The sequence below is a fragment of the Meles meles genome, chromosome 17 (assembly GCF_922984935.1).
Source record: "Meles meles chromosome 17, mMelMel3.1 paternal haplotype, whole genome shotgun sequence".
NCBI lineage: Eukaryota > Metazoa > Chordata > Mammalia > Carnivora > Mustelidae > Meles > Meles meles.
Window position 1 is genome coordinate 39,670,683 of NC_060082.1, and position 20,394 is coordinate 39,691,076.

The window sequence follows — 20,394 nt, forward strand, 5'->3', positions numbered from 1 at the left end:
CGATTTCTGCAAAAAAGGCAGCTGGGATTTGGTAGCGATAGCATTGGAGTCATCTCTAGTGACTTTCGGTGAGGTCACTAACAGGAATATTTATCATCTGTTAATACTCAAGTACTTGTTACCGTTTGACAGATAGGAGACAGGCCAGAACAGGTGTTTAAAGCTTTATTTATTTGAGAAAGGGAGAGTGAATGAGAGAGAGAGAGTCCACAAGTGGGGAGAGGGGCAGAAGGAGAGGGAGAAGCAGGCGGCAGAGAGCCCAACATGGGTACTCGATTCCAGGACTCTGGGATCATGACCTGAGCCAAAGACGGATGCTTCACTGACAGAGCCCCCCCCACCCCGAGGCGCTCTTGGGCCACACCTGGCCCCCTGTGAGCCAAGCTAGTAAATTAAAAACAATACTGCAAAAAAAAAAAAAAAAAGTGCATTCAGGGGAGTTGGGGGAAGCTTGAGTGCAATTCATGCAAAGTAACTGCAAAACTAATCGAGGATCCTAAGGGGGTACAGGGCTGGTGGTCCCCATCACGCCTCTGCCCATCACCAGTCTGCACCCAGCACAAGTCAGGCAGACCCCAGACGATGACAAGGGATTCCTGCGGTCCACCAGGCAGGGGCTCCCTCTGCAGCTGCTAAGCCACACGTGACCTTAGCTAGAACAAATTACCATAATTGCACGTAATAGGTGGGCACTGAGCCAATGAGTATATTCTGTCCCAGAATAGTTGATTCATTCGGAGCAGAAAACATATACCTTTACAGGCTTGTCCCAGGGCTACATTCATGCTCCCGCTCTTGGCATAATACAGTCCTAAGGGACCTGGCCTGGCAGGGGATTGAAGACACTACACTCATCACACCAGCTGGGCAAGCAGTGACTAGTACATCAAAGACCTTCGTAGCATGGAACTCCAAAGAACGGGAGGAAAACACCAAAGATTCGGGGGTCTGTCATGTCAGCAACACTTTCAGGGGCCTGATGGTCTGGGTCATGCTGAGATGTCCCCCCAAAGTGAAGGATATGTTGCTGGCTCTTGGACCCCCCAGCACAAGGAAGGAAGCACAGCCCATGGCCTCTGAGACCTGCAGGTCGCATCTTCCAACCCGCACGCCGGGGGACATGGAAGCCCAAGGCCGAAGGCAGAAGGGGGCCCTGCAGAGAAGCTCCAGGCTGTAGCACCAATGGTCCTACTCTTGGGCCATGTGACCCGGCTGGCTCTATGTCATAAGAGGTGCTGGCGGGTGTAATGACCCATCCCCATGGGACAGTCACAATACGCATTCCCAGCGTCCTGGAGCAAGGCCATGCCATCTGCAGCAGAGACTGTTGTCCCTTTCTGGAGAGCTCTGGGCATGCTCTTAGGCCCTCAAAGAGACCACCGCCTCGTGGCCAGGCAGCCAGAATGGCTCCTCGTGAGCTGGGTTCTGTCCAAGCCATCAGGCCGTCCTAAAACGGTGCACCGAGAAATGGAATTGGTAAAGTGAGGATTGCCTGCGAGCAGGGCTGAAGGGCACACGTGATCTAAACCAGCTGGTGGGCCGGACACCCATCGCCACTGACCCAGGCCCTCTCCCTCCATGATTCCGTGTGCCTCCCTGGACAGTTGGTTCTCAGAGAAGGAAAGATCCAGAGCATGGTTCCTGGATGGCTTGGCTCCATACCGGGGTACACACTGCAAACGGATGCCAGCTACACCAGCATGTAAGTCCGAGGTGACCTTGAAAGACCATGCGTGGCAGAGATCCTCTCAACGGCCAGGCCCTCCGGCAGTAAATGTCATTCCCACTGCTGGGAAAGAAGAAGTGTCTGGGTTTAGAGTAAACAAGAGCTCCGGAGTAGCGGTGAGGAGTTCAGTCAAGGACCTTGAAAGAGAAACACTTGAAGCTGGGGACTAGGAAGTCTGCAGTAGAGGCAGCTAGATAGACATATGGGAGTGGGTGTGCTGTGGAAAGGTCCTGGGTTTGCATGTTTGTGCCCCTGAGATCTGAGATAGCACCCGCCAGAGAAGTGCTAATAGCCAGGCGGGTTAGCACAGCGCATGCGTGAGCCAAGCAGCCATAGCAGGGACGGAGGCCAGGTGTGACCGCCACTGACCCAGCCACCACCACCATGTGTCCAGCCTGCCACCAAAGAGACCAACCCTGAGTTCTCTCTTTGGTCTCTATTCTTGAGATGAGCGCCCCCCATGCCCCAGCTGTCTTACAAGGAGTAGCCATTGGATTTTTTTTTTTTTTTTAGAGAGGACTAGCAGAAAACAGAGTACCTATTAGGCGTGCACGGGAATGACTACATTCATGGCTTTAAAGCCAGAGAAGCAACCAGCGAGGCAAAGATGACCAGAGCAGAATATGTCAACATCTCATACTTGTGTGCAGAGGAAGAGACCCCAGACGCGGGACGAGCGCGTTCTGTGTGCGACACGGGAGTGGTTAGTGGGTGTGAGGACTTCTACGCACAGCCAACCCGACGTGTGCGAGAAGGGCCAGGACCCTAACACACACACAGAATCTCACGAGCGGCACGGACCAAACAGCATTCGCTGCCCGCGGCGACTTAACAACGTCAGGTTGAAGGGATGGTATCGGGTACCGCAGAGTTCTCACGTCACCACACGGACTGTGTTCTCAAACCTGCCTTTCAGTGGCTGGGACGGATTTCACAGGCGAAGAGACACTGCCCTATTTTACTTAACTAAGTTCCCTTTTTCTTTTTTTTCTGTCTCGGTAATTAACTTTGTAAGATTTAGACCGACTCTCCAGGGAGGGATTTGCCTTCATTCCACGTGGGGCCTCAATGGACACCTGCCTCCAAGGACTCCATGTTCAGGCCCCAAGCACAGGCACCCACAGACCGCTGCCCCACACCACGGGGCCCACGTGACCATGAAGGAGGGACCAGAGCAGGCCCGTGAACTTGAAGCCTGCCCCAGACCACCTCGTCGGAGGGAGGGGTGAAGCATCACCACGGGGCACTGTGAGGACGGCGATAGACCCTTGCAGTCTGGGGCCGGAGAGGAGGGAGTGAGAGCAACCCCGCTCGCCACCCACTCCGTGACCCGCTCAGGGGATCTGTGCTTCTGGTCTCTGTAACGCCAGGCTCCTCGGGGTCGGAGGGGCTGGTTTCAAAAGAAGAAATACTTCTGCCCAGGGACACACGGAGCTCTGGCTGCTGCGGCTGGGCTAGGCCAGGCTCCTCATGCCGGGTGACCCGCAGGGGTCATGTTAGCTGCAAAAATGCACCTGTATCAGCAGGAGAAGGCAGGACACTCCCCCATGGGCGGGGCAAGAGGGAACATGTCTGGCACACAGGCGACCCATTTGGGTGACCCTTGGTTTTCCCTCACCCCATTTTGACAGCTAATGGACAAACACAGCACTCTGGCCAAGAAGGCCATGGTGGCCCGGGGACAGAACCCTCAGAAAGAAGGGTCCAGATCCCCCCACCGGGTAACTGCCTGGGCTGGCAGACGTGCCTTTTGTGGGTGAGGGGAATCTAGAACCGACAGAAAGTCAGCAGTGCCAGGGGCTGGAGCTCCTCCCCGGAACCTTCCTTAGAAGTTCTCCAAGAGAAGCCCCCTGGGATTCGGGGGAGCCGCACAACAGACTTCTAGGAAGGAGCGGATCTGAGTGCACCAGGATAGGTTATCACAGATGCTGTGATCCCATCGGGACAGATGCCCTTTTTCACCCAACTACTTGTGGGGCCACGGTTGCACAGCCTGGTCCCTTCCCGAGGGCCACCACATCCCATGCCCCATGGAATCAGGTGGAATGGCCTGGCCCCACACCCGAAGGCTGGATAGCTCTGACAGGCTTCCCTTGAACTTGGCCGACAGCTTCAGGGGGCTGCTTCCTTTCCCCGCTGTGGGACCGGACCCCAGAGCACTCCTTGATAGACGTCCCGCTGGCCGGGACAGTGGCTCAGACCAGGGTGACAGTGCATAGTCGACAGGTTTTCTGAGAGATGGTGAGCAGGTGTTACAGAATGAAAAACAGTTAAACCAACAGAAACTCCTCCCCCTGCGCTCCCCTGTGCTCTCAGATAATTGATATTTACATCTTGTTGATGTGGGTTTCTAGAGAGCGTTATTAAAATTTTCGTATGATACATTGATGCAATCTATTATTTTCAGGTAATCTTGAACATCTCTCTCACTCTCTCATTGTCAGTTGATCTACATTGTCATTTATCATGAGTTAACTTTCCTAAATACAATTACGTGGATAATTTTCATGATTACACATAATCTCTTACTTAGGGATTTTGAGGTTATTTCTCAGTGTTTTACTACAATAAGCCAGATCAGCAACGCCGTGGACACGGATCTACGTGCTCGCACGTTCTTACTCGAGGATGATGTCTAAGGAATGGGGCTACAGGGTCAGAGAGCATGCACATTTCTAGGGTTTTTGAGATGGACTCCTAATTGCCTGAACTACTGTATCTCCACAACACAGATCTAATTCACACATGAACATGGTTTTTTGTCCAACAACGTTTGTGCTGAAATAAGCAAGAAGGAAGTCACAAGTTCTCTTTGGAAGAATAGTTTCCCAGGCAAGGATAGGACTTGAGAAAAAGGGAAAGGAAGAGTTAAATAGAGGGAGGGCAGCTGAACTTGTAGAAAGTGAAGAGTTAGGTCTGTACCCAAGGGGGAACAGAGTTTCCGGAAGCTTCCATCCAGCTTGGCCTCTGGTCTATGGTTCCCCACGGTGTGCAGGCTACCTTGTCACTGCTGAGTGAGGCGTGGACAGCCCTGCAGAATCTGGCCCCCGGCCCCTTGCTTTTCTGTTCCAGCCCTGCCCCCTCTCTCGTGGGCTCCATGTGATGAGAACCTCCCCCGCAACCACCACCTCCTGGGCTGTCCTCCCTCACTCTCTCAGTCTGCCAAAGACCGTTTCGTCCCTGGAGGCCTGGTGAAAACATGAATTCTCTGGAGTTTTCTCTGGACAGAAATTATTACCCTCTCTTCTGCTGGGGGAGCAGTTTCTGTGGTGTCAATTGCCTCCTGCTAGATGCAGAGTTCCCTGCAAAGGGTATGCCTCTTTCCTCACTGGACTCCAACGCCAGACATGCAGCAGGTGCATAGTAAATCCTGGCCAAACCAAGCTGACTTAGAACCAGATTCAGGGCACCTGACCCTTACCCAGTGCCTTTTCGAAGGCCTGTGAAGCAAGCATGCGCATGACGGAAAGGTAGAGAGGATGCCTCTCTCAACTCCCCACCAGCCATTTCCCTCACCTGTGAAATTCCAGCGGAAATTACTTCTTCCGGGTGTGATATTACCTCCAGTTCCATTACAAACATCCTTGGGAAGAATCGATTTTCACCACTGTTAACCCTACTAACTAGAAGGTATTAGCCCCTGTCCGAAGTGATAAGCAGCCTACAAGAGCCATGTGCAGGAGGGCCTGGGGTCTTGCGCATGTTCATCAGCATTGCAGGGAGACAGGTACGGGCAGGGGTGAGCAGGCGGGAAGGGCCCATCCTGCATCGGGCACCATGGACGGAGGGTACAGGGGAGCAAGGGGATGGGGGTGCCCACGCGGGAAGGACGCATGCGCTGAGGGGGGAGACGGCAAAGGAAACTTCCCTGGGACTTTCCGGACAACCGTGTTCCCTACATAGAGTACTGATCCCCAGCTCTGATTCCCAATCACCTCCGGTAAATCTCGTTTTTGCTCGAGTGCCAGAAAAGTCTCAGGTAATTTTCCAATTTCAATTCACCTTAATCTTAAAAATAAATACATGCCTCGTGGCATTTTTCCGAGGGGTGGGTGTTTGATGAAATCAAGTGAGTGACACCAGAGTGTCACAACTCCAGAAAGGTTTCGTATCGCTGGTTGAGAGTTTCCCAGTGAGTGGGAGTTTGATGAACCGAGAAACGGAGTGGCTTCCAAGTCACTCTGCCCCTGCCATGCTGATTTGCAAACACGGAACCTTCCCACATTGCCGCAGAGCTCCCAGCCCCGGGGTGAATGAACCGTGCAGAGCTGGAGGAAGGGCTGGAAGGGTACACGAGCCGTCAGCGGACAGCCGCAGGACCCTCAGTTGGGGAGGGGAGGGGGCTGCGCCACCTGGTTAGGGCACAAAAGCCTTCCCAGGACTTCTTGGGACCCCGGCAGGTTGGACCCCTGGCCTCACATTTCCCTGTAAATGTTTCCCCATTTAGGTGGGTTCAGGGGTGCCCTGCGTCTGAACACTCAGGTGACTTTTATAGCTTTTCCTCAGACCCAAGGGCTCACTTCCTCTCCCTCTGGGTTTTCCCCTTTCAAAACTCTGTATAGCTACTCATGGGTGGCATAGGGATAACGCAGGTCAGGCCTCTGTGGACATTTTTTTTTTTTTAATTTGACAGACAGAGATCACAAGTAGGCAGAGAGGCAGGCAGAGAGGCAGGCAGAGAGAGAGGGGGAAGCAGGCTGCCTCCTGAGCAGAGAGCCCGATGTGGGGCTCGATCCCAGGAACCTGAGATCATGACCTGAGCCGAAGGCAGAGGCTTAACCCACTGAGCCACCCAGGCGCCCCTCCCCGCCCCCGCCAGCTAACATTCTTAAGCACCTGGGTGGCTCAGTGTCCTGGGATTGAGCCCTCCAGCGGGCTCCCTGCTCAGCGGGGAGTCTGTTTCTCCCTCTGCCTCTGCCCCTCCCTCAGCTCTCACTCTCTCAAATAAATAAATGATAAATAATAAATCTTTTTTTAAAAAGTTCTCTTTCAAATGAAATCTGTACCCACTGTCCGTATACAATACAAAAAAAGAGAAGAGGTCCCGTGGCTGAGCTCAGATGGGGACCTGGAGCCCTGACCTGCCCCCTCCCAGCCTCTGGAAAGCCAATCTGTCACAGGTTCCAGAATTACGCCATCATCCGAATCGCAATGTCTCCATCTCCATGGGAAGTTTTGTCATCTGGCATTTCAATGGCTGCTTTAGAATATTACAAGAGACTTGGTAGCACGCCAATGGGAGGGCCAAGCACCTGCGTCTGGGCGGGGAAACCAGCAAGCAGCACCAGGGGTCTGAGGGACCAGTGCCAGCCCCGCTCAGTGGCTGTCCTGCCACCACCCCACTTGCTGTCGGCATCACACAGCGCACCTGCTTGGGAAAATGCCTTGGGGAGAACCAGGGAATGGAAAAAGGGCGACACGTGTTTTATGTAGGTCGGACGACATGTCCACTTTCCCGCCCAGCTGAGGGCACCCCCCTCCCCCCGAAAGGAGCTTGCCTGCGGAGGCCCCTCTGGTAAGCTAACAGGAGACTGTCATGCCTTGCCAGCCACTGATAAGCCAGCAGCAGGTGCGTACACATGTCCCCTGGGATTCCTCCTAAAAGTTCAGGTCCAGGCAGGGCCACACGAACAGCCTCCATTGTGGGTCAACTCCTTAATGCAAGACAGTTGTTGACTTGAGATCTTTCCTGGAAGAGAGGAGGGGCTCAGCCCCAGAAGGGAGACCAGAGGGAGCAGCTCTGGTGTGGGAAGTCTGTGAAATGAAATTCATTCTTTGCGATTGATAAACTGTTCCCAGGCCAAGGTAGGCATGAGATCAGGCCCAAGTTGAGGGCTGATTTCAGCTGCCTGCTGGCTTTAGAGAAGGAGGAAAAGCAACCAGCCCTGTCCTCCTAATTCTGCTCGCCAGTCAGGCCTAGAAGGTTCACCATGTTCTCGGTGCAATTCAGGAGAAGCTCACTGAACGTCCTGTCCTCAGAAAATGGACCCACCCAGCCGGGCATATGCCAAGAGTGTTTCTCTTCTGGAATCTGGGACAGATTGCAATGCTCTTGTGGTCAAAGGCATGAGTTTCCCAGATGAGGGGTGTTGGTCCCCAGAGCCAGAGCCCCACGCTGAGCCCCATGGGTTCCCCACTCAGTATCATCCTGAAAGGCAGTGTGGAGAGAACAGTGAAGGTCCGGGAGCTGAGAGTAAGACTGTCCGAGCTCAGCCCCCAGCCTCTGTAACAGGGGATGGTGATCAGACCAGGGTCCAGCACACAGCAGGTGCAATGGAAGTGGAAGGCCCTTGACTTTGACCCCTGGATCTATCTCTGTGCTGCCATGCTCCCACAGTGATTTCTTTTGGGTGCTGAGCACAGAGGCTGCCTCTGGCTGTGCTCCCTGTGCCCACCCTATGCCCATCTCCAGGACTTCGTGGGGTGACATGCACCCCAGATGAACGCCAACATCTCTGCTCCAGAACTTGCTGGCAGCAGATCCACTCGTGATTTGGGTGGAAAAGGTCATTTTTCACCTCTTGCCCTAAGCTGAGAGGACCAACAGTCACATGGTGGTTGTGAGCATCTCTGACTGGAGAGGCCCCGGCAGCCACACCTGGAGCGGGCTGGGGACCCGAGACATTCGGGAGTCACATTCCCTTAGTTTCGCTCCTCGGCTCCCCAGTCTTCATCCAGGTCCTTCCATGAACTGGAGATAAGCTAGCACTGAGACTGTTTTAAAGAGAGACGATGAGAAAATCGCCAAATAGAAAGTAAAGTGGGCGTAAATGTTTTCCTCGATGAAACTCAGTCCTCCATCTTCCCTTGGGCAACCCGACCCACAGAATCAGTAATGTTTTTCCGAGGGCAGCCGCCCCGGGATGAGCTGCGGGTCTGCTCCCTGCACCTGGCCAGCCTTCCGGAGCCTGCCGTCTGGGGCCGGGACCCACTGCGCCGCCCCGAGTACCCATCCCTTCCTGGGATCCCAGCCAAGATGCCAGGGTTGCAAATTTCTCTCCTTTCACAGGAAGCTTTGTTCCCCGCTTGAGCGCTCACAATGGCTGTGGCCATCTCTCTCCATTCTGTTTTCTCAGCTGTAAACTTCACTAGCTTTTAGGGAGTCCTTATTATATTCCAGTCACTATGCCAAATCCATCCACTGACACCAGCTTGTTGACTCTCCGAGGTGGGTGTCACCGCGTTCCCATTTTATCCGGGAAACGGACACCTGCAGGAGTCAAGTTAGTGAAGCGACACAGAAGACAGGGGCAGGGCCGGGGTTCCAGCCCAGAGTGCATTATCGCACTTGCCCTACATTCCGACATTCCCAGTCTCAGAGGAGAGCGAATCGCCATTGGCGGAGGGGTCGATTAGAGGTTCTGCCCACGGCGTGGGGAGAGATGTTGTAAGTGTGGCTGCAAGGGGTCCTGTGCCCTAGGGGACGAGGATCAGGGATGGCGTCCTCCTCCTCCATCCTAGAGACCAGCGTGTGGCCCCAGGCTTCTGATCCCACAGCAGGACCCCGATGTCCTGTGCTTCGTGGGCCCCTGTGGTCAGTACCCACTGGGGCTAAGTCAACCCACCTCACGCGTGCCCACTGGCTAAGGAGCCTTCCCACAGCTTGTCTGCCCTGGACTCTTCACCAGGCCCCATCTCGTGGTAAAGGGCAAGTGAGAAGCGCCAGCCGGAAACAGGACGGGGGATCACCCCTCCACGCTTCTCGCAGTTCCCCGCGCAGAGATAAAAGTATCGATCACTGGCCTCTCTATCAAAGGCACTGAGATGTACAGCAAAGCTGACCTGCCTACAGATCTGTGGGTTTTTTTTTAACTTATTAAAAAAGAGGCCCTTTCTGATAGTTTTTCTAGAGACCGGGGCAGAGACTGCGGGTTCCTGCCTGATGCTCATTCTCCTTTTCCCCCTAATTGTAAAACTCCATGTTTATCTGTGGCAGCACTGGGCTCCGCTGAGGCCTGCATGTGCAAGCTTTCCTGGCCAGTGACGCAGAAGGGGAGGAGGTACAGGCAACTTTCAGACTTCTGCTTAGACTCAGACGGCAGCTTGCCTTTCTTTTGCCCTTTGCTATTTGCCATTCTGCTTCTCTCCTGATGCCTAGAATGCAGATGTGATGGTTGACATGCCGTAGCCCTTTTGAACCATGAGGTAACCCTGGGGATGGAAGCCCATGCTGAGATGGTGCTGGAGAAAGTCAGAGCACCTTGGGGTTCCCGATAACTTCATGGAGACACCATGCCTGCCCAGAACGGCATCCTTCTGGACTCCTTTGACACCAGAGAACGTGTCCTTGTATCTGTTGTATAAAGTCTCACTCAATCCTAGACAGTGGCTCTTATTTGACTGAAGGTCCCAGAATGTCTCTCTAGACTAGGGGCCCTCAGTCCTACCTGCTCTCTCTACCTTTTAAGCACATGTACGTGAGTCTCCCTCATAGTGTGACAATGCACAGAATGTATGGTCACCTGTACAAGTTTAGAAGGGAGTCCATCTTTTTCCTTCTTTTGCTTTTGCCACGGTGTTCACTCCTTCCTAGGGCTGAGAGCAAGGGGGAAAGTGCGTGTGGGCCAGACGGTCCGATCTGATACAAAGAGGAGATTTAGGGGAAGGTCACACTCCGTGTTTATCCTGATCGATTGGCATACCGGGGTCTTGGCCTGGCAAGAGAGGTGGTGGGAAGCAGGGGGCGCCCCCAGGGAGCCCTGGTCCTGGCCCCATTTGACTGCCTCTCCCAGACCTGTCAATATTGAAGCGGCTCAAGGCCTGCTGCTTCTGCCCCTAACAGAAAGTTTCTGCTCACATGGAAGGTGAGACTGAAATGGTTGTAAGTAGCAGAAGCCAACTCGACCCAGCTCATGCACGAAAACAAGTCACTGGAGCCGTGGCCACGGAATGTGACAGAATCGGGTGCTGGAAGGTATGGGGAGTGTCTCTCCACGTCTCGTCTCTGCATTCACGTCCGTGCTACTTTTCCTGCTCTATGATGGGCTTTCTGTGCCTTTTGTGTACAGAGTCACAAAACTGAATCAAATAATGATTTCCTGGCTCCCACGTGGTCAGAAGACCGGCCCAAAGGAGACTTTCCGTCTCAATGCCAAGTCCTGTGGCAAAGGCACCAGCTGGTCCAGCTTGGTTGAGAAGTCCCTCCTGGCGTGCAAGCCACAGGCACGGCAGGGGGCTCCAGCTGACTGCTGTCGAGGCCACGCCAGCAGCCACGGGCATGCGAGCTGGCAAAGCTGGGGAGGAGGATCTGCTCTGGTCTCCCCCACATCCTCCGACCCGCAGAGCACTGACAAGATTCCATGGGAAGCTGGTGTCTCAGACCAGCGTCGGAGCACTGACAAGATTCCATGGGAAGCTGGTGTCTCAGACCAGCGTCCGTGCCCTGGCCGGAGTGAGGACCAGTTCCACGGAGGTGGAGAGTTCTGTCAGCTCTCTGCATCTCGAGTCCAGCCTCCAAAGTAATCCTCGCAGGTAATGCAGAGTCTGAATAATGCTCACGGTAGGCACGCAGACACCCAGTACAGCAAAGAATGAATCCATGCTTTCTTGGAGAGGGAAGGGGGCAGGGGGGCAGCAGGGGAGGGGAGGGCACTGGAGAGGGATGCCAGTGGAAGAAGAAAACTCTCCTGAGGCATATTCATTTTAGGGATTCGTATTCAGAATTAGGGATCGAGGACAAGGCCTGTCTGGGAGCCTGCAGGCACAATCACTTAGTCCCACGAGGCCTCAGTCCTTGTACACTAAGCCCTACTGGGCTGTCGGCCCCTCTCTGGCCCTGGGATACCTGGCTACCTTGGGGTTCCTCCTAGTCTTCGTTTCCTTATCAGTACATAGACCTCGGAGTTATTGAGATTAAATGGTGTAATACGTTACACACTTCCTTGTATAGGTGTATAAATATTTATTCACTCTTGCGAAACAGGGCTGGGTGTTCTGCTGTTTGGCGGGAGGTGGGGGCAGACCAGGGTGCCCGTCCCTTCCCTTCCTACAGGCCTGGGGCTCTTCGAGGGCACGGAAGTCACCAGCACATTGACTGTCTCACACAAGAGGAGCCCTGCCTTCTCCTGGGCCCTCTGGTTTCTCTCTACTGCAGGAAGGCGAAGTGATCCTGTCTCCTGTTGTGTCCTGTGTCAGAGGGCAGCCTGAAATGCGTGGCTGCCCAGGGAGGAGTGAGCCTTGGGTCCCGCTGCCTCCAGGCCTCCTCCCAACCTGGGTTCTGTCCCTGGCTCTCCAGCCCAGGTGGGCCTCTTTGAATGGCCCTACTCCTTCCCTCTCCCCCTCCCCAGCCATCCTAACCCCCAGATCTATTCCCAGCTCCTTCAGCCTTGCCCCCTCTATTGCTCTGCTCTGGGATGCCCTGCCCCCACCACCTCTCCTCAGGCTCCCCTCTCCAAGCTCCATCTCCAACTGGGGACCAGAGAGAAAATGTGTCCCAGGGATCTTCCCCCAGAGGCTCCCCTCCTCCCTCCCTCCCAGCCCCAGTTTGGCCTCAGAGCAGACTGTTGGTGATGGTGGTGGTCATTCCCATCCTCCCAGGGGGGGGGGCTATGCACCTTCAACAGTTGGGGACACAGTGACAACCTAAACCAAATGGAAGAAGCAGGAGACATTTTTTAAAGAAAGAGAAAGAACAGATAATTTCCAAAGGACATTAAGCTCTATTCAGAGACACAATCTCCAATCAACAAAATGAAAAGGAGTGGGGGTGGCCCCAGGAGACTGGCTGAAAGGCAGCGTGATGGTGAGAATGTCCTAGAGCTGGGCTTCTCACCCAGAGTCAACCCCAGCCCCAGCCCCAGCCCTCTGGGCCTCCCTGCCCCCTGGGGGTGCCTCCTGGATCCCATCCAAGGCTTCCCTCAGGGGCATAATGGCAAGACAGGTTGGCTGACAGAATTCTCTGAGTTGCCCAGAAGGAATGACCCCTCGGCTGTTTTCGGGAGCACTGAACAGGGTCCCAGGCTGAAGACGCAGGCACGGCGAAGTGTTTGACTTCTAGAGGGAGGGGAGAGAACACCTGAGCAGTCAGGCCTGGGTCCCCCCAAGCCCCCCACCCCCACCTGAGGGAGTGCGGCCCTCCCAGCTAGCTGGGGCCCCGAGATTGTTCTGGGGGCAGAGAGACGGCCCTTCCTCCCTAGGGGACTCTTCCAGAAGCCTCTTTCCTTTCAGGGTCTTTTCTTAACATTCGAGTCGGACAGGAAGCAAATCCGAAGAGAGGCCAGGTGCCACCACATGCTCAGAGAAGGTTCTAGGGAAACAGGAGCTTCAGACCCAGCGTCAGGGAGTTCACCACCGGGTAGAGAACTGAGACATGAAAGACGTTAGATTAGATGTTGGCCGTGAGTTCACACGTCTGCTGTGACTTCAAGAGAAGGGGTATTTCCCTGAGCTTAAGACCGGGAGCTCTGAGACTTGTGAAGACGCTCATGGTGTCTGGGATTCACACTGGTTCTTCCTTCGAAGAAGTCTCGGAACTCCCTGCCAGCGTCTCAGGATCCCTGGTCAGATTCCCCTCTTTCGTTTTTCTCCATTCTGAGGCCAGAATTGCTCATCTTCCCTTCACAGCCAGGAAAGTGAGGAAGCAGGCCACGGGCCCGCCTGCCAGGCAGCTGGCCCAAGGTTTCCTCAGACCCGAAGGTTCAGCCAAGGATTTTCCAATCCGCACTGGCATCCCCGTCCTCACGCACAGGACGGATTCACCGAGTGTTGAATTGAGAAGTGCACTCTTGGAAGAGGCTGGTTCAAAGAGAGTCAGAGACCGTGCCGGGGCTCACTGTGGGCACGGTCAAAATGTAACACAACGTTGGGGGCTCAGAAGGATGCTGTGGGGTACCAGCTCGGGGCAACAATCTTCTCTGGAAAGGGCCAGGTCCCAAACAGCAAATAGTTTAGGATTTACGGGCCAGATGTCATCTCTGTTGCCCCTTCTTCTCCTCCTCCCTCTTCTTCTTCATCTTTACTTTTGAAAAAAAATTGTGTTAAAGTACACACAACGTAAAATTTACCATCCCCCCCGCCAAGGGAAAGGATTGTTCCCGGTACCTGTATATCCACATGCCAAAGAATCAAAGTGGATCCTTACCTTATGCTATACAGAAATTAACTCAAAATAGATTTAAAACCTAAACATAAGATCCCAAACTATAAAGCCCCTGGAAGAAAACACAGAGAAAAGCTTCAAGACGTTGGATTCGTGAAGATTTCTCGGACATGACACCAAGACCACTGGCAACAAGAACAGAAGTATACAAAAGGGACGACATGACACTTCAAAACTTTTGTGTGTCAAAGGACACCATCGGCAGATTTAAAAAGCAAGCTTTGCAATGAGAGAGAACATTTGCAAGTCACTTGTCTGATAATGGTTTAGGGTCCAGACTATGTAAAGAGCTCCCGCAACTCAACAATATAAAAAATCAAAGAACCCAATTAAAAAAGAGACCAAGGACTTGCATAGACGACATTTCTCCTAAGACGGTATACACAGCAAACAAGGATATGCTCACTATCACTAATTATCAGAGAAACAGAAATAAAAAACCACAGTGAGGTATCACCTCACACACCCACTAGGAGGATCCCAATCAAAAGGAAACAAACAAACAAACAAAAAAAAAAAAAACAGTAAACCGTGAGTGCTGGCGAGGATATGGAGAAGTTGGACTCTCAAGCACTATAGGCTGGATTCTGAAATGGTGGCGGCCACTGTGGAAAACCATGTGGTTGTTCTTCAAAAAGTTAATCCACATCCAAAAGAATAGAAGCATGATCTCAGAGAGATGTCTGCACACCCATATTCTGAACAGCTATACTCACAGCAGCCAAGAGGTGGAAACACGCCACATGTCCATCAGTGGATCGATGGGCACGAGGTACTAGCTACACACAGTGGAATATTACTCAGGCCTCAAAAGGAAGATGAACTTCTCCCGTCATGTGTTACGTGTGTTGGAACTGGGGAGAACCACGAGGACGTCATGCTCAAGGATATAAGACCATCACAAAAAGGCAAATACAGTGGATTCCACTCATAGGCATGAGACCTCTAAAGTAGATTTCTAGAAACAGAAGGTAGAATGGTGGTTGACAGGGACTGGGGAGAGACTGAGAATCGTCATGTGATGTGTATAGATTTTCAGTTTTCATAAGACACAAAAATCCTGGAGCCCTATTTTATAACAACATGAAAACACCACACTATGGAAACGTATGCTTAAAGATGGTTAAGATGGTAAATTCTGTTATATTTTCACTACAATTTATTTATTTATTTATTTATTTTTTTAAAGATTTTATTTATTTATCTGACAGAGAGAGAGATCACAAGTAGGCAGAGAGGCAGGCAGAGAGAGAGGAGGAAGCAGGCTCCCTGCGGAGCAGAGAGCCCGATGCGGGACTCGATCCCAGGACCCTGAGATCATGACCTGAGCCGAAGGCAGCAGCTTAATCCACTGAGCCACCCAGGCACCCCTCACTACAATTTTTTTTAAAGCATTCAAAGGCCCAGTCGGAAAAAACTCTGTTGCCATCTGAACCATGTTTAGTGTAGCATTCAGTGTTTGTATGTGTGTCTGTGTGTGCATATCAACAACCCTTTAAAGGTATGAAAAACCATTGGGTGCCTGGCTTGCTCAGTCGGTTAAGCGTCTGCCTTTGGCTTGGGTCATGATCTCAGTCAGGGTCCTGGGATCGAGCCCCGCATTCGGCTCCCTGCTCAGTGGGGAGACTCTTTCCTCCCCCCTTCCATCCCCCTTCCCAAACCCCTGCTCACACTCTAGTGTGTGTGAAATAAACCTGTTTTTAAAAATTGTGAAAAACCAGGCCACAACTAGATTTGGCCCATATGCCAAAGTTTGTTGACCGCTGCGCTAGTCCAATGCACACAAGACACAGATTTGGGACAATGTAAAGGCTCTCATCCAGGTCAAGGGAAGGCGAGCCCATACAGGAGACGGTCAGAGCTCCAGACCAGCACGGGGTGGTTGTCAGACTTTCAGCTCTGCCGCGTACTGCTGTACGATCTTAGACAAGTTACTCCCCCTCTCAGTCAGCTCCTCCGTCAAACTGGGGCAATAATCAAACCGTCCCTCTGGAAGCAGAGTGAGGATTAAATGAGATAATATGCAGGAAGTGCTTGGCGTATTATCTTGGCGCACAAGAAGACCCCAGTAAACATAGGCCTCTGTGCTCCTCAGGAACAAAGGAACTCTGAGAAAGTCATTGGTTCACTACACTGTCCCAACAGAAGCTGCCCGAATCCCAAGATGAGGTCACAGTCAAAAGCTTTAGCTCAGCCTCAGGCTTTAATGCAGGGGAGAGGCTGCTCCCACCAGATAGAAGGGGGGTGACCAGAGGGTCAGGAGGGGTAGGGGATGGGGGGATGACAAGAAAGAGATTCTGTGGCTAGCTGGGTGAGGCCAAAGCCTCACACCAAGGCACCCACACAAGCCCTGCCTCTTTGTTCTAGGGACTGTGACCCGCGGCGACGGGGCCAGGCACTGGGAGGGTGGCTGTGCACACCCAGGCTCCTTAACAGGCATCAGAGAAATTCAGGGTCAGGGTGAGGATTCTGACACTCGACCCGTAACACTGGATTTGAAACTGCCTCCCCACCTCACCCCATGCCCTGTCAGCAGCATTCGTTCCAGGTGCCCTGTGTGCATAGCCTAGTGGGAATCCGTGGGAAGTGAACTGGGAAATGGACTACGAGGGCTCAGCCATGGCCGTGGCAGGCTCCCAGGGCTGCAGGCAGGTGGTCATGAGACCCGGGCTGGCTCCAGATCAGGCCAGCAGAGCTTCTGGAGCAGGGGACGGAGCCTGGAGGGGCACACGGGCCCCTCCTGGATCCTGCTGGACTGGAAGGGTGCCCTGGGCCAGGTGCTGGGCGGGGATCCCTTCAGGTTTAGAGGAAAAACAACCACAGATCAGATTTCAAGGCTCAGAGTCTCTCCACTCCTCCTTCCAGTCCTTTCTAAAGAGCTGCGGACCTGGAACTCCTCCCTGACCCCCCCATCCCCCGCCAGAGGTGGTCTGCAGTCACCTCGAAGCCCCCAGGTGTGCAGCTTGCATGGGTACGAAGACAGGACAAGCCCCAGTCCAGGGAGGACCAAGCCTGGGAGGTTCGGTCATGGAGGACAGAATGCCTGCAGGATCTGCACAGGAATCTCAGCCAAGAACACAAAGAACCAACAAGATGAAATCCCTCCCCTCCCCCCCCACCCCTCCCCCCACTCTCCACTGGAGCCAGAGTTTTCTTAAGCTAAAGCTACTGATGGAGCCCCTGGAGCCAAGGGAGTGATGTCCCTGCCCACTCACCCTGGGACCCCTTTGAAGTGTCAGCAACAAATGCTTACACGTTATTTTTCCCAGGGTGGGTTAGCTTCCAAACTCCGGGTGGGCAATGATGTGGGAAACAAAGGCAGAAGAAAAATTATTAAATTTCCTTACTGCCTAGACCCCACTGTCAAGTCCTTGAGACAGGCAGAGTGACCTTCCTCTAGGAGTTCAGCTGCCTCGATGCTAATTCTTTGCTAAGGGCAAAAGGCAATCTTAGCCCGACCTCCAGGATCTTGAGAGTCTACTTTAACATATAAAATGTCCTCTGGAGACTTCCTTTATCTCTGCCCCCCAAGATACATGTTAGTAATCATCCCCAAGCATATGACCCACTGATACACATCTGAAGGGTCTTATGACTAGGGTTTTACTAGACAGAAATAAATGACCTTTTCTGAACAACAGCTAGCCCCACAAGGTCCTGGAAACCTTGCTTCCAAATTCCTTAGAGACTTATGCTCTCCCTAACCCCCTCTTCATGACCCCAGTGCAGCTCTTTCTGCCCATGGGTCCTGTCCCTGTGCTTTAATAAAACCATCGAAGATGTCTCAAGAACTCTTGGCCTTCAGCTTCGAACCTAACGTCTCTCCTACATCCCTGGGAGTCAGGCCCCCCACGCCAGAAGGCAGTCCAAGCTAATACAGGGAGGGGTATTTTAGACATCATGTCCCAAGCTGGCTTCCTCTAACTGCATATCCAGTTCCTACCAAGACGAAAATCTACATTATTTTGCATTTTAAACAATTTATCAGTCTTCCAAAGAGTACTGATTGACGAGTAGCAATTAACAACAAAGTAATCAGTTGCAAATTGCCAATAATTGCTGTCATTTCAAGTGTGCTTTTTTCCCCTTCCTCTTCATTTTCTTCTCTCTGCTCTGCCTCTGATTTTTTAAGTAAGCTCTGTGCCCCAAGTGAGGTTTGAGCTCAGGGTCCCGAAATCAGGGGTCTGTGCTCCACCGACTAAGCCAGCCAGGCACCCCTCAGTCTCCCTGCTTTAGAACCCAGCCTTTGCCTGTCTCCTATTTCTACAGTTCTGAGCCTCATGCCACCCAGCTCAGTGCAGAACGTACAGCTAAGGACAAATTGCCAGTTATTAAGTATGCTCCAGCGTCAGGGTTAAGGGCAGACACCAGGCTCAGGAAGCCAGAGTTCAGATACTGGCTGTGACTCATTGACTGTGTGACCTTAGGAAAGTTACTTAACTTCCCTGGACTTCCATTTCTTCAACTGTCCCTCATTAGGTTGCTGTGAGTATTAAGCTAAAGTGCCAGCATGTAGTCAATATTTAATCAATGTTAGCTATTTTCATCACTAATCTTTTTTTTTAAGATTTTCTTTATTTATTTGAGAGAGAGCGTGCACAAGAAGGGGAGAGGGAGATGGTGAAGGAGAAGCAGATTCCCCGCCAAGCAGGGAGCCCAACGCGGGGCTCGATCCCAGGACCCTGAGATCATGACCTGAGCTGAAGGCAGGCGCATCACCAACTGAGCCACCCTAGCCCCCCCATCGCTGATCTTAAGCGTGTCCTACACTTGGTCACTGAGTGAGAAGAGAACCTGGCCAGTGCGTGGAGGGCCAGACTTCAAGGACAGCCCAGAAAACTGGCCCCAGACATTGTTTATCTCTTCTGACATCTCAGGGTCCTTTAAAAATCTCAACTTATCCATTTTCGCAGGAGTTCCTGGACCTGGATGGAATCCCATATAATTACCCCGAGAGGGTTAGTGACCTGCTCAAGGTCACTTGCCAGGGTCAAGCACAGGCTGAAAATAGAAGCTGGCTCCACGGTTACCTCTTTGTCTCAGCAGCTTCCTCTCTGTGTGGTTTTGGCAGAGACAGAGCCCCCAGGCGTGACGCAGCAAGGGCAGCAGTCAGAGCGGCCTCCGCGGTCAGCACAGCCTTGACCAGGGGCTTTGGTCCCCTTGGCCTCTCGTGGGGCAGCTGATAGTTCCAGCAGCCACCGGGCCCTCTCAGAGCGCTCAAATTGTACTCCCTGACCTGCCTTCATCAGGCTGCTGGAGGGAGAGGAGACTGCAAGCCCAGAGCGGCTCGGCTCCCAGACCTTAGCCCTTTCTGCACCAACACATGCTTTTCCTCACCCCCCTCTGCACGCACACCGGCTCCTGGGAAGGAACCCACCATTCCCTTGCCGCTTCCGTAAGCAGGAACAGTCCTCTGCAGCCAGCCCCCAGCTCAGGCAAGTGTCCAGGGACCGAGCTGGCCACCGCCCTGTGTGTGACAGCGAGAGTTCCCACCAGGAGAAAAGCGTGTAACGAATCACCAAGAAAACTCATCCTGTGTGCGTGTGTGTGCGTGTGTGTGTGCACGTGTGTGCAGACACCTCTTGGCTCTGCCTTTCTGGTTACAGGGCTCCTTGCTTTCACAACCATCTCAGTTAATCATTTACAGAGGAGCCCACCCTCTCCCCCCCACCAGGTTGTCACAGGGAGTTTGCCACCTCAGGCCCTCAGACAACACTGGCAAGGCAGGTATAAGGGGACGGGTAAGGCACAGCAACCTAAGCTGGGGTCCCCTCCTCCCCGAAGAGTGGTCTGAGGCGGGAGCACCAAAAGGTGGGAGAGTCCGGACCGCCTGACTCCTCATGGGGAGAGATGCACAGGCAAGTGGGACTCAGATCAGGAAAGGACAAAAGGATAAACAATGAATTCCAGACCAAACTCTCAGGCAACTCCTATTGTCACAACACGTGTCTGGGGTGACAGTCTCATGAGCCAGCCTTTCTCCTCCAGGTGGCCAGAGGCGCGGGAGGTGAGATTGGACGGCGACCATCTCCCCAGGACTGAGGCCGGGAGCACTGGGCTCAATTCCTAAGCCTCCATGTGTTCTCTCTGCGTCATCAATCAGCCGCTGCCTCCATAGAAACTTCTGGCTCACACTTTCTGCTCACAGGGCTTCATGTCCACTCATTATTGCCTTCGTGCAGAGAATACCAAGCTGCATCTCTCTCTGGGTCTCTGCCCTCTTCTCCTTTACAAACTTGGGCAGGACAGATAAGACAAGTACATGGTGTTGCTTCTGGGAGAGAATGTGCTGGACCCCTGCTCTCAAAGTGTGCCTGCCTCTGGGTACCCTGGCTGGCTTTGTCAGCAGGGCGTGTGACTGGATCTCCACACCCCAAGTTAGAGCCCCACATGGGGCGTCGAGCTTACTTAAAAAAAAAATGATTATGGAGAGGGTGGTTGGGTTATGGACATTGGGGAGGGCATGTGCTATGGTGAGTGCTGTGAAGTGTGTAAGCCTCAAAGACCTGTTACCCCTGGAGCAAATAATACACTGTATGTTAATAAAATAATTAATTTTTTAAAAGATTTT